The 13,384-nt window shown below is 35.7% G+C and overlaps 1 long non-coding RNA gene across 1 annotated transcript; it reads left to right on the top strand.

The window, feature by feature from the left end:
• Positions 1-6,714: 6,714 nt before the first annotated feature.
• On the top strand, positions 6,715-8,273 carry LOC118762909. Its single transcript, XR_004998661.1, has 3 exons — positions 6,715-6,760; positions 7,661-7,662; positions 8,127-8,273. It is a non-coding gene; the product is annotated as an uncharacterized LOC118762909 (long non-coding RNA).
• Positions 8,274-13,384: the final 5,111 nt, after the last annotated feature.

The following is a 13,384-nucleotide window of genomic DNA, read 5'->3' as shown; positions in this document are numbered from 1 at the left end:
AAGCTGCTCATACACAAAAGTACACGTGACCAGCTATTAAATAGAAGATCCTCGGGATGTGTGTGTGTCTGTGTATGTGTGCTCTGTTGAACGTCATTCTAATATGTTTTGGAAAGTGACCAGCTGTGTGTTGGTGGGTGTGTATGCTGTGAAGATTTTCTCTTGTTGAAAAAAGAATGGGATTTTTTCTTTGGATTAGGTGTCTTCTTTTGCGTGTCTCCATCTGTGTGTATGTATGGGCGTATGTGTACGTATAGAGTTGTGTGTGTGTGTCTTTGTGAGTGCGTGTTTTTCTGATGTGTCCTTTTTTGCGCTTGTGTGTATTTGTATGAGTGTGTATTTGTGATGTTTTCTTTTGTATGTGTATGTGAGTGTATGTGCGTGTGTTTGTGTGTATGTTTTTGTGATGTTCTCTTCTTTGAGTTTGTGTGTATGTATGTTTGTGTGTGTGTGTGTGTGTGAGCTTGTGATGTTTTCTTTTGCATGTGCGTGAGTGTAGGTGTGTGTTTTTGTAAGGTTTTCTTTTTGTGTACGTATGTATGTTTGTGTGTGTGTGTTTTTTGTGATGTTCTCGTTTTTGTGTATGTGTGTATGTTTGTGTGTGTGTGTGCTGGCATATATGTATATTGAAAAAAGATTTGGGAGATGATGGGATGTATTTTTAAAATGATAATAATATGTATAAAATTGTTTAAAATAGTTTTTAAGTGTCTGTTGTTATTTGATAATGGTTTGGTCTATATTTAATTGTGGTTTATACTTGTTGATAAATTGTCTTTTTTATTCACTCTTTGTTGTTGATTGACGAAATCTGAGCACTTGCAGAGGGGAAAATATTTTGAAATGAGGTAAGTCCATTCCTGCACAGGTTGCAATGTGACGGCTTAAAGGAATTTTCCATGTGCTTTTGTCTCTGATTTGTTGGCGATGGGTCGTCATTCTGTTGCGTAAAGATCCACCCATGTGACCTATATAATTATGCTGGCAACCATTGCATGTGTTTACGTAAATCAAGTTTTTGCGTGTTGGACTTCACTTTGGAGGTTTGCCCATCTTTTAATTTAAATTCTGGTCCTTCAATTAGCCAAAGGCAGGTGCCGCAGTTTGTTCTCTCGCATTTTGTCACAGATGGCCATAAAACCCATTCAATAAATGCTTTTTTAGCCTCTCCCTTGACAGGAACACACAAATATTTCTTTCACACACAAAGATTTCTTTCAGACAGACAATAGACAACCCTTCTCTCTCTCTCTCTCTCTCTCTCTCTCTCTCTCTCTCTCTCTGAACTCTACACCAAACTATATTTAAAGAAGACTTCACCGAAAAATCTCCAGACATGTTCTTGACCTCCAGACGAAAGATAGGATGTTTTTACTTGAAATTTTTCAAATTTTTATAAATTTTATTTAATGGTATTTGATAAGATGAAATACATCGAAACTGGGGGTGGCAGGGTGACTGATAGTAGATTCGCACCTCTCCTTGAAAAATGCATGTTTTTGAAAAACAAATTTCGGATTCCTACGTTTTAGATGTCGGAAATTACGAAGATGCAAACAAAACATTTTAAATTTAATCACCTCTTCCCCTCCCACAGTTTAAAGTTTTGATTTTGTTTACTTTAAAGAAATCGTGGCGAATTGACAAACATATTGCAAATCGAAATTAAATATAGACAAAACATTAAAATGAAAAGAATTTGCGTTTTATTTGTTTGCCTTAAATAATTGTAAATAATAATTTAATGTAAATTAAATATTCACCATTTTATGAGAAACAAACATTAATGTTATAAAGTTTAGAAAGGGGCTCAAATTCCACCCCTCCCCCAGTTTTAAATTTTGAACTTTTTCTCTCATTTATTTATTTATCTGTCTATTTATTTATCCCTGTCCGTTTATTCATAAAATATATTTGTCAACTAAATGTGGCGGTCCTATAGAAAACGGTGTTACTGTTGGTTTTAGCCCTAGGAAGACGTACATATCTATCTATCTCTTTATACACCTATCTATATGCTTATTGAATTTAAAATTTTGAAAACAAGGCTTCCTACTCATTCAGAATCTCCGTCATCTAAAACAGGGAAAAAAATTTCGAAAAAGTTCAAAATTTTAAATGGGGGTAGGGGTGGAGTAGTAGTTGTGGTGGTGGTGGTGGTGAGGATTAATTTTTTTTTCATATTTGTAGGAATACGGAAAAGTTTTTCAAAAGAATGCATGTTTCAAGGAGAGGTACGAAACTGCTTTAGCCCTGAAACCGGTAATATTAATATTTTTTATTAAATTCCCTCTTAAATTGACTTACTTCTGTGCTATTTCCATCTCTATCATTTTCATATATAAAAATTTTATTTGTATAGTTCTTTAATCTTTCAACGATATATATATATATATATATATATACATATTATATATATATATATATATTATGTGAAATAGAAAGATGAATAATCTTGTAGTAGATAATCAAAAGTTAACCGATACCTTAGTAGCAAAAATCACAGCAGTGAACAGCACGGTTGGAGGTACAACCATCTGGCGTAGCAACCGTGCGTGGTGCGGATAATTGAAATTAAAACATTATTGGTGAATTGAAGAAATGGACTGAACGCAGATTGACAGAATCGTTTTATTTCATTCTTTCGAAACACGTGTAGAATTGAATAATAAACGATTTCTGTTCAATCTGCGTTCAGCTCCATTTCTTCAATTCACCAATACGTTATATATATATATATATATATGTTAGATGCATATATATACATACATACATACATACATATATATATATATATATATATGTATATACATAAATATATATATAAATGGATGATTGAATTACCCTTTGTTTACCGTTAACATGGAAAATTCAATAAACAGTTACCAGAGTAGCAAAATTTACGCAAGTAACACGGATGAAGCGACCTATTCAAAGGTAGAAACTGCGGGTTAATGTGCAGTAATTTGTGTTATATAAGTAAATATATGGAGTTTATTCTTTTACTTCCGACATATGTTTCGAATACAACATTGGCTATCTGCATCTATATCTATATCCATATATATATTTATGCATATATATATTATATATATATATATATATACATACAAATATATATATGAATACAGATATAGATATAGATACAGATATGGATGTATATATATATATATATATATATATATATAATATAACAAAGTCTGATCGACAAGTATCCAAATACGTGCTATAAAAACAAAACTAAAACACATGCCAATTTGGCATTTAATCTCCTTCAAAGTAGACCCCTTCTGAAGCCACACACTTAATCCAGCGCTGTTTTCGTTGGTGGAAAGATTCCCGAAAGTAATTTTCTGGGATAATCAGTAGCTGCCTCCTCGCATTCATTCTGATTTCCTGGACGTCCTGAAATCGCCCTTTCAAAACGGGTTTTATATTTTTGGAAAAAGGAAAAAAGTCGCAGGGTGTGGGGTGAGATCCGAGGAATACGGTGGCTATCGGACCAGGGGAATGCTGTGTCTAGCCCAAAACTGCTGCACTAGCTGCGAGGAATGGGCAGGTGTGTTGTCAGCTGAAAACAGTTTTGGCATAAACTTGACAGAAACGCGTCTCATACCCGAATCTTCAGTGAAAATGGACGGAACGGAATCGTAACTAATCTTCACATCCTCTGATAACCCACGGATGGTGATTCAACGATTTCCTCTCACAGCTGTACGCACATCTGCGATGTTTTCCTTAGTTTTGTTGGTTGCGGGCCACCCAGAATATTCGTCAATATCGACATTATTTCGGTTGGTAATTTCAGCTACATACACTTTCTGCAACATTGCATACGCCTCTGAGCATGTACTGCTAAGCTTTTGGCAAGATCTGATGCAGATTCATGGTCGTTGCAACGATCACACGCTACACACGTTCCTTCCAAGCACAAATGTAAACAGAAGAAGTGAACTAGGACGTTAAAACTTAGTGCACATGCACAGCAGGTTTCAATGCTTTAACTTCGTTACCATGGCAACAATCCGGATACTTATTCATCAGACTACGTAATATATATATATATATATATTATATTTGTATCAGTCATTTTACTGCGGCCATACTGGAGCACCGCTTTTAGTCGAGCAAATCGACCCAAGGACTTATTCTTTGTAAGCCTAGTACTTATTCTATCGGTCGCTCTTGGTGAACCGCTAGGTGAGGGGGACGTAAACACACCAGCATCGGTTGTCAAACGATTGGACAAACACAGACACACAAACATATGCATACACACACATATATACATACACACACATATATATATATGTATATATATACGACGGGATTCTTTCAGTTTCCGTCTATCAAATTCACTCACAAGGCTTTGGTCGGCCCGGGGCTATAGTAGAAGACACTTGCCCAAGGTGCCATGCAGTGGGACTGAACTCGGAACCATGTGGCTGGTAAGCAAGCTACTTACCATACAGCCACTATATATATATTATATATATATATATATAAATATATTATATATATATTTGTGAGTATAAATATATATATAGGAGACTAAGAAGAAGAGTATACATGTAAATTGACTAATTTATCATATATTTAGAAAATAAAAAGAAGAGATGCATTAATTATTTATTAACTGTGAAATACCTTTTAACAAGTAGGAAATGCCTGTGTATTTCTATCTCACGGATTTCAATGTAGAATGTTGGACAGAGGAACAGGAAATATATACTGGGAATTTTAGCCTTTTCTGTTGAGAAACTTGAACAACAAATATTCAAAGTGTACTCTTAATGGTTATAATGTGTAACATAATATGCCTCATCAGCCATCAGACAATATTCTGTATCCCGACCCAAGATCCAGTACCTCGATAATGGGAAGTGGAATTGTAGCACTTCAAAAGAAATACGAATCTTTGGCCTTGTGACAAACTACGCGCTAGTTCTACCAATTTTCATATTTCTATATTAGCTTAAGGGCACACACATTGGCAGATATATGTTTTAATATCCCACTAAGAATTTTATAAATACAACTATGGGAATTTGAATGCTGCTAAAGTGAAAAGTATATAATAAATACACTTTTTTTTTATTCAGAAATATCTATAAGTATGAGTTATCATGATATGCCCCTCGGAATTAGAGTTCAGTTAAATGAAAATATTTTATCATTTCAAAATTGAAAGATGAATTCAAATCTGTTTCTGTAAACCAAAATTCTCTCCCCCCAATTCATGCAATATTCGCTTCATTAAATCATGACACTAACTTCACTTTGTTATGAATTCTTTCAATATAAAACCTATTATCTGTGACAGTTATGATGTGCGTAGGTAGCTTATTATAAGTTCAATATAAATATCTATGACATCTGATGTGAGTAAGTGGCTTATAAAGAAACGTCTTTGGGCAGTGTTCCTACTTTAGAGAAAGGTTGTTTTCTCAACTTTGTAACGATAAAACAAATAAAACAATCAAACATATATCAGTAAATATTTTGATGAATCGGGCCAATCTGACTTTCACAATTAAGTTAAAGAAATGTTTATCTCTCTCTGGTTTCTCCTCTAAATTATTTTTCTTTCTTTTTTTTTCTTTCTTTTTTCTTTTTGTATCAAACTGCTCAGGAGTGAATGATTGTTATGTGATTAGTTTAGAAATAGTAAATTTACACGCCAGTAATTATTGACGGCAAATTCCCTTGAGATAAATGAAGTCATGTCTGAAAGATCAATATATAATTTTTATTTATATTGAAATCTTGTGACAAATTTGTTTATTTAAAATGCTAAGAGCAATGCTACCGTAATTACAAAGCTGGACAAAGTTCTATCATAGCAATACGTTACACACAACTAATGACATTTTAACAAATGAAATTGTCAGAATAAAACTTTAATTAGGCGCAATTTCAATGGCCGAATCGATACGTCTCCACATTTATTTCAGCAATCACAATGAGATATCGAAGAAAAATCGATTATTGTAAATGAAACGAGGAGCCAAAGCAGCTACCAAAGCGAAGACGAACAAAGGTTATAATTGTAGTATATTTATATTACCTATAAATAAATACTATTTTAGCAAACAATATATTACAATGGTTTTAAAAGATAAAATAATATATGGGCGTTTTATCTAAAGTCGGTTAGGTTTCAAATACATTCCAAGCAAATGGGCGACAACAGAATCTTAAATACTTTGACTTAATGCTGAACGATTAAGGAATTCATTACACGACAAGGAATTTCGTGCAATCGGATTCGATCACACTGCACGTTAACTTGACGAACTGCCCTCTATTGTAGTACCAGGCCGGCGAGTATCTTGAGAGTGAATTTGGTAGAGGAAAACTGTGTTGAAGCAGATCGTATATTATATATATATATATATAATATACGATCTGGGAATCAAAACCGCAAGCCCGCTACCCTTACCACTAGGCCCTTGCGCCTCCACTTATACATACACACACACACACACCACACACACACCCATACATATATATATATATATAATATATATATATATATATATATATATATGTGTGTGTGTGTGTGTGTGTGTGTGTGTGTGTGTGTGTATGTATATATATATATATATGTGTTGTGTGTGTGTGTGTGTATGTATAAAGTGGAGGCGCAATGGCCTAATGGTAAGGGTAGCGGGCTTGCGGTTTCGATTCCCAGACCGGGTGTTGTGAGTGTTTATTGACCGAAAACATCTAAAGCTCCACGAGGCACCGGCAGGGGGTGGTGGTGGCGATCCCTGCTTTACTCTTTCGCTACGGCTTTCTCTCACTCTTTCTTCTGTTGGCCTGCTCACTTAGCCAGCGAGGTGGCGTTATTTGAAGGCTAAAACAATGTGAAGTGCATTGTGACCAGTGATGGGTAACAACATCTAATAGCCTGATTGGTCACGGTGATCACGGTGATATATATAAAGTATAAGAAGAAGAAAAAATGTAGGTGTAGACGAACTTTAATTCATAATCCACGTTGGCACAGGACTAATATATATTCTACAAATTTTAGAATGTATATTGGTTCTGTACGAACATGGTTTATGAATTAAAGATCGTCTACACCTAAATTTTTTCCTTTCTATATACTTCATCGGCGGACTTGGATGTTTGATATACCTTTGAAGTATTTCGGTTCCCAACTCTTATATATATATATATATATTGGGTCATCCGGAAAGTTAGTGCTGATTTTTAAAGATAAAAAAAGGTCAATAAATACTTGCCATTACATTTTTAATCAGCCAAATATGAACCATTTTGTTGCACAATGCGTCTCCATCTTTCCTTTAACTTGAAAATACCCTCTTCCCAGAATTGAGGTGGTTTCATGGCAAAGAATTCCATCAAGGTATCTTTTTACATCACCCAAAGAACTGAAATGTTTACCATTAAAACTATTCTGCAGAGACCTGAATAAGTTGAAATCCGAAGGAGCAATATCCGGTGAATTTGAAGGGTGGGGTGACACCTCCCAGCGGAGCTGCATCAATTTTTGTCTGGTCCCCAAATTATCAAATGTCGAAAATGAACTTTCTTATCTTCCATTTTAAAGGGTTACAGAATTAACACAAGTTATATGAACATAAACCTTCTTCCACGAAAATATAGCTTAAACTGTGCTTTAATGGAGATGTAGTCAAATCCTATTTTATGGACTGAAATATGTTCTAAAATAAGTCCAAATGTAAGCTATGATGAAGTATTGAAAAATCTGCAGTTATTCTATCCAGATTACAAGTTCAGGTTTATACCTGTAATTATTGGAGCCCTGGGATATACAGCACACTGCTTAAATACCAATCTTGAGAAATTAATTTTCTCAAATCCAGAAAGGAGAAAGCTAATACGATGACTACGGATTCAATCAATCAATGGAACTGTAAACATCTGTAAAACTTTCCAGAAGTTTATCATTTAAATATATATGAGTATGTCTAGATATGCAACTATATGCATGAGAATGCATGTGGAGACGCAATGGACCAGTATTTGGGGTAGCGAACACACGGTCGTAGGATTGCGGTTTTGATTCCCAGACCTGGCGTTGTGAGTGCTCATTGAGCAAAAACATTTAAAGCTCCAAGTAGCTCCGGCAGGGCGAACTCTGCTGTATTCTGTCACCACAACTTTCTCTCACCCTTTCTTTCTGTTTCTGTTTTACCTGTATTTCAAAGGGCCAGCCTAGTCCCAATCTGTGTCACGCTGAATCTCCCCGAGAACTATGTTAAGGGTCCACATGTCAGTGGAGTGTTCAGCCACTTACACGTTAATTTCATGAGCAGGCTGTTCCGTTGATCGTATCAGCTGGAACCCCATACATAAAACATACAAATCTGCACATACGTACATACATACATACATACATACATACATACAGACAGACAGACAGACAGATATGCATACACACATACATACATACACATTTCTATATACATACATACATGCACACACATACATACATGCATACGCACATACATACATGCATACACACCCATACGTAGAGTGGGCCATGGTGCCCTATATATGACTAAAAGACTTCATCAGGTTGTGCTATTAAGTTAGACATGATCTGGGTCTATACTGGCCGAAACCTATCAAAGTTGTATGTATGTATGTATAAGTATATATATATATATCCAGTCTTCGAAACATATGTCGAGAGTAAAGGAATTTTGTTAAAATCGTCGTTCGACTCCATTCTTTCATTTATTTATAGTTTAAAAAAACACACACATTTCCACACGAAAACACGTGATTTCTGCCCTTGGCATGTAGCTTCAACCGTGTTTTCTGACGTGAATTTGCTACCCGGGTATCGGTTAACCGAATTGTTCATACTAGGATAATTCATTCACCTACTTATATATATATATATATATATATATATATATATACAAAACAGTTCTCATATAAATAGTTTTCAGAAGCTACTTGTCACGTGAACTATACTAATAGTTATTATATTAAACAACCAAATCCACCTCTTACAAGAAAAGAAATTCTTATTTTGCGCCATTGAAATGAATTTTAGAGACATGTGTACTTTCTTAAGCTTTCGCACATAACATCGTGACATGATTATTAATAAAAGTATTAATAATAAAAATATCACATGAATATTTATTAATTTCGGGTATTAGCGATGACTACAGTCATGGAATTATCAAGATTATTATAAACTAATTATATAACATGACGAAAAGATTTTACTCTGACGTATAAGTTATAGATACAGACATGCATACACACACATACTTACACACACACACACACACACACACACACACACACCACACACACACACACACACACACACAGCAACACACACACACACACACAGATGTTCATGTATACACGCACATCTACATATCTCTGTCTGTGTCTCTTTCTCTGCCTGTCTGTCTGTCTCTATATAGAGTGAAGGCGCGTGGCTTAGAGGTTAGGGGTATTCGGCTCATGATCGTAAGGTCGTGAGTTCAATTCCCGGTGGCGCGTGGTATCCATGCGCAAGACACTTTATTTCACGTTGCTCCAGTCAACTCAGCTGGCAAAAATGAGTAGTACCTGTAATTCAAAGGGGTCATCCTGGTCACATACTGTGTCGTGCTGAATCTCCCTGAGAACTACATTAAGGGTACACGTGTTTGTGTAATGCTCAATCAATTACACGTTAATTTCACGAGCAAGTTGTTCCGTTGATCATATCAGATAGGGCCCTCATCGTCGCAACGGACGGAGTGCTCCTTTAATCTATATAGACAGTTAGACAGATAAGCACCTAGGTACGCAAAACAATATAACAATATAAGACAAATGGATCAATATGCTGTTCGCTGTTGCGATCACCATCCATAATAAAATAATAATCCTTTCTACTATAGACACAAGGCCTGACATTTGGGGGAGGGGGATAGTCGATTACATTGACCCCAGTACTCAACTGGTACTTAATTTATCGACCCCGAAATTATGAAGGGTAAAGTGGATCTGGACGGAATTTGAACTCAGGACGTGGCGACGGGCGAAATACCTATTTCTTTATTACCCATAAGGGGCTAAACACAGAGGGGACAAACAAGGATAGACAAACGGTTTACGTCGATTATATCACCCCCAGTGCGTAACTGGTACTTATTTAATCGACCCCGAAAGGATGAAAGGCAAAGTCGACCTCGGCGGAATTCGAACTCAGAACGTAACGGCAGACGAAATACGGCTACGCATTTCGTCCGGCGTGCTAACGAGTGGTATAATCACCACCCTGAGGCTGTAACTGAAGGAGAAAATGTAACCATTCTGTGGGACTTTCCAGTACATACAGACCGAACCATCAAGGCCAATAAACCAGATATTGTTGTGAAAGACCAAAACAATAAAGTTTGCTTATTGATCGACATGAGCATACCCTGCGATCATAATATCTCAGCGAAAGAGTTTGACAAGCTCAGAAAATATAAAGACCTACTCATTGAACTTGAGAAAATGTGGCATCTCAAGGCGGTTACAATACCAGTGATCGTAGGAGCACTAGGAATGATCAAGAAGGGAACCGAAAATTATATGAGAATGATCCCTGGCTTACCATCCCTGCAAGAAGTGCAAAAGATTGTCTTAACTGGTACAATCACCGTATTGAGAAGAGCATTGTCGATGTGAGAACTGTTGCTGCTCATGCATTTTAATTTAACTTTAAAAAAAAAAAAAAAAAAAAAAATGAACGAACTACTCTGAGTTTGGTTTAATGGCCTACCAATATACACTATGAGTTTCTTTGCCTAGGAGTCGGGAAGACACTCGGCAAGAAATGGAAGAAAATTTGAAAGAAGAAAAAAAGAGTAATAATAATAATAATAATAGTAATAATAATAATAATAATAATAATAATAATAATAATAAACCTACCAAAAACTGAGCAAATATAAAGATTTTGAAATAGAAATCAGCAAAATGTGGAACCTGAAAACTAAAATAATACCTGTTGTCATAGGTGCCCTGGGAATGATAGCGAAAGGGGTGATTGCTACCGAACTCAGATACCAGGAAACCCAAAAATGGTAGAAATTCAAAAGATAGTGCTCATGTGAACTGCTCATATCCTACGCAAAATACTTTCTATGTAATGTAGGGTTTAAAACAAACATAATTATGGGTTTCTTTTGGGTGGGGGGCATTCTCTAATACAACACAAAAAGACCCCCAAATATATGGCACACTAGGCATAACTACAGCATGAACTTCCAACCTGCTGTCTCTTGAGGTCTCTGGGTGAGACTTGGAGCCAACTTGTACGAATATAAAGCAAAAGTCAAACAAATAATAATAATAATATAATAATAATAATAATAATAATAATAATAATAATAATAATAATAATGATGATGATGATGATGTTGATGATGATGATGATGATAATAATAATAATAATAATAATAATAATAATAATAATAATAATAATAATAAATGCCCTGATGCAGTACCAGGCAATGGCTCTCATGGCTTCAGATCTTAACTGATTGGAAGTGTTATCATGTACATTGTTTTGTCTTGGTATAAAAGATGGGCTACAGCAAATATTCTGCTCAATACCACAGATTTGCTTGTCAGTTGTTTGACCTTAACCAGTTGAGCATGTCCTTTAGTGGCTGACAATATGTGCATCTCTGATCACGAGCGTAAGTAGTGGGGGAGCATCATAGCCATGTATTGAGAGGGATTCTATGGAGTTTGAATAATTCACCTCTAGAAACATAGGTGTTTCGTTCAACATCCTTAAACAACCCTTATTCAAGGACCTTTTGAGTGGGATGGGTTACTCAACCAGAAGAAAATTCTAACTAGGCCCCACCTGCAAGGTCATGTGTTGTTTATCTTCATATGAGATCACCATGTCGCGCACATATGGTTGTGATGCATGTGCCTAGTGTACCCTTATCAGACGGGTAGTCATGATGGGTATACTGGGCTTCGTATATTTTACCCCAGTGTCACTTTGATGGCATGCACTGCTCTCTCACTCAATAATAATAATAATAATAAATACCTTGTTGTAATACCAGGTAGTGGCTCGCATGGCTTCTAATCTTAACTAATTGGAAATGTTATCATGGAATTGATTTGACTTGCTTTAAGAAATGGGCTACACAGAATATTCTGTAGCGTACCACTCAATTTGGCACAGTTGTGTGTTGCTTGACCATAACTAGTTGAGCATGTCCCTTAGTGGCTGGCGGTGTCTGCATCCTTTTAGACCACGAGCAGGAGTGGTGGAGGAGCATCATAGCTATGTGTTGAAATGGCTTCTGCGGAGTTTGAATAGTTCAACCTGGAAACATGGGTGTTTCGGTTATCATCTTCCGACAACTCTTATTCAGAGACCTTTTGACTGAGATGAGATACCCGGCCACAAGAAAGTTCTTACTGGGCCCCATCTGGATGGTCATATGCTGTTTATCTTTATATGAGATCCCCATGCTGCACTCATGTGGTTGTGATGCTTGTGCATGGTGTACCATTATCGGACGGCAGGTGATGTCGGTTATATTGGGTTTCGTATATTTCTACTCCATTGTCCAGAAAGGGTAGCTATTTGTGACTGCATTCCATCGTTGTCAATTAACTTCTTAAATTCCAAGAGTTGATGAAGGTTATGCGACCAAACCCCCAAGCAAATTCTCCTCTATCTTTTTCCTGCAAGGGATTACACATCTCATATATATATATATATATATATATATATGTGTTGGTGTGTGTGTGTGTGTGTGTGTGTGTGTGTGTGTGTGGTGTGTGTGTGTGTGTGTATAAAGAGACCAAAGTGTACATACGCCGCTATATTTTATATATAAAAATACAAAAATGGGAAAACAAAATATCCAGAAAACAAGGACGGATCGTTCGGAGTTTGTCTGGATCTTTTGCGTTCTTGTCCCATTTTTGTATTATATATATATATATATATATATATATATATATGTATATATATAGATATATATATATATATATATATAGATATATATATATATATATATTATATATATATTATATATATATAATCCGTTGTATGCAGATATGTGCGCATGTGCAGATGAATGTCAGTATCCGTTTCTCATTTGCTTTGCATAATTTAATTTGAATTTATCACTTTTGCGTTAGTCTTTGTTATCAATTGAACAATTTCTAAATTTTGAATACAAAGTTACTACAATAAATAACATGTACAACATCCTGTATTAGTATTTTATAGCTACACGGTCGAACAATGATGATGATGATGATTTTATAGCTAAGTTACATGTGTTTCGACATCTACAGGCAGATTATTGTATCCGAGATAATCACACATTGCCTCTGATATCGT

Source organism: Octopus sinensis, linkage group LG4 (genome assembly GCF_006345805.1).
Source record: "Octopus sinensis linkage group LG4, ASM634580v1, whole genome shotgun sequence".
Classification (NCBI taxonomy): Eukaryota; Metazoa; Mollusca; class Cephalopoda; order Octopoda; family Octopodidae; genus Octopus; species Octopus sinensis.
Note: the sequence above shows the minus strand (reverse complement) of the source record. Positions and strands in the feature narration are given on the sequence as shown.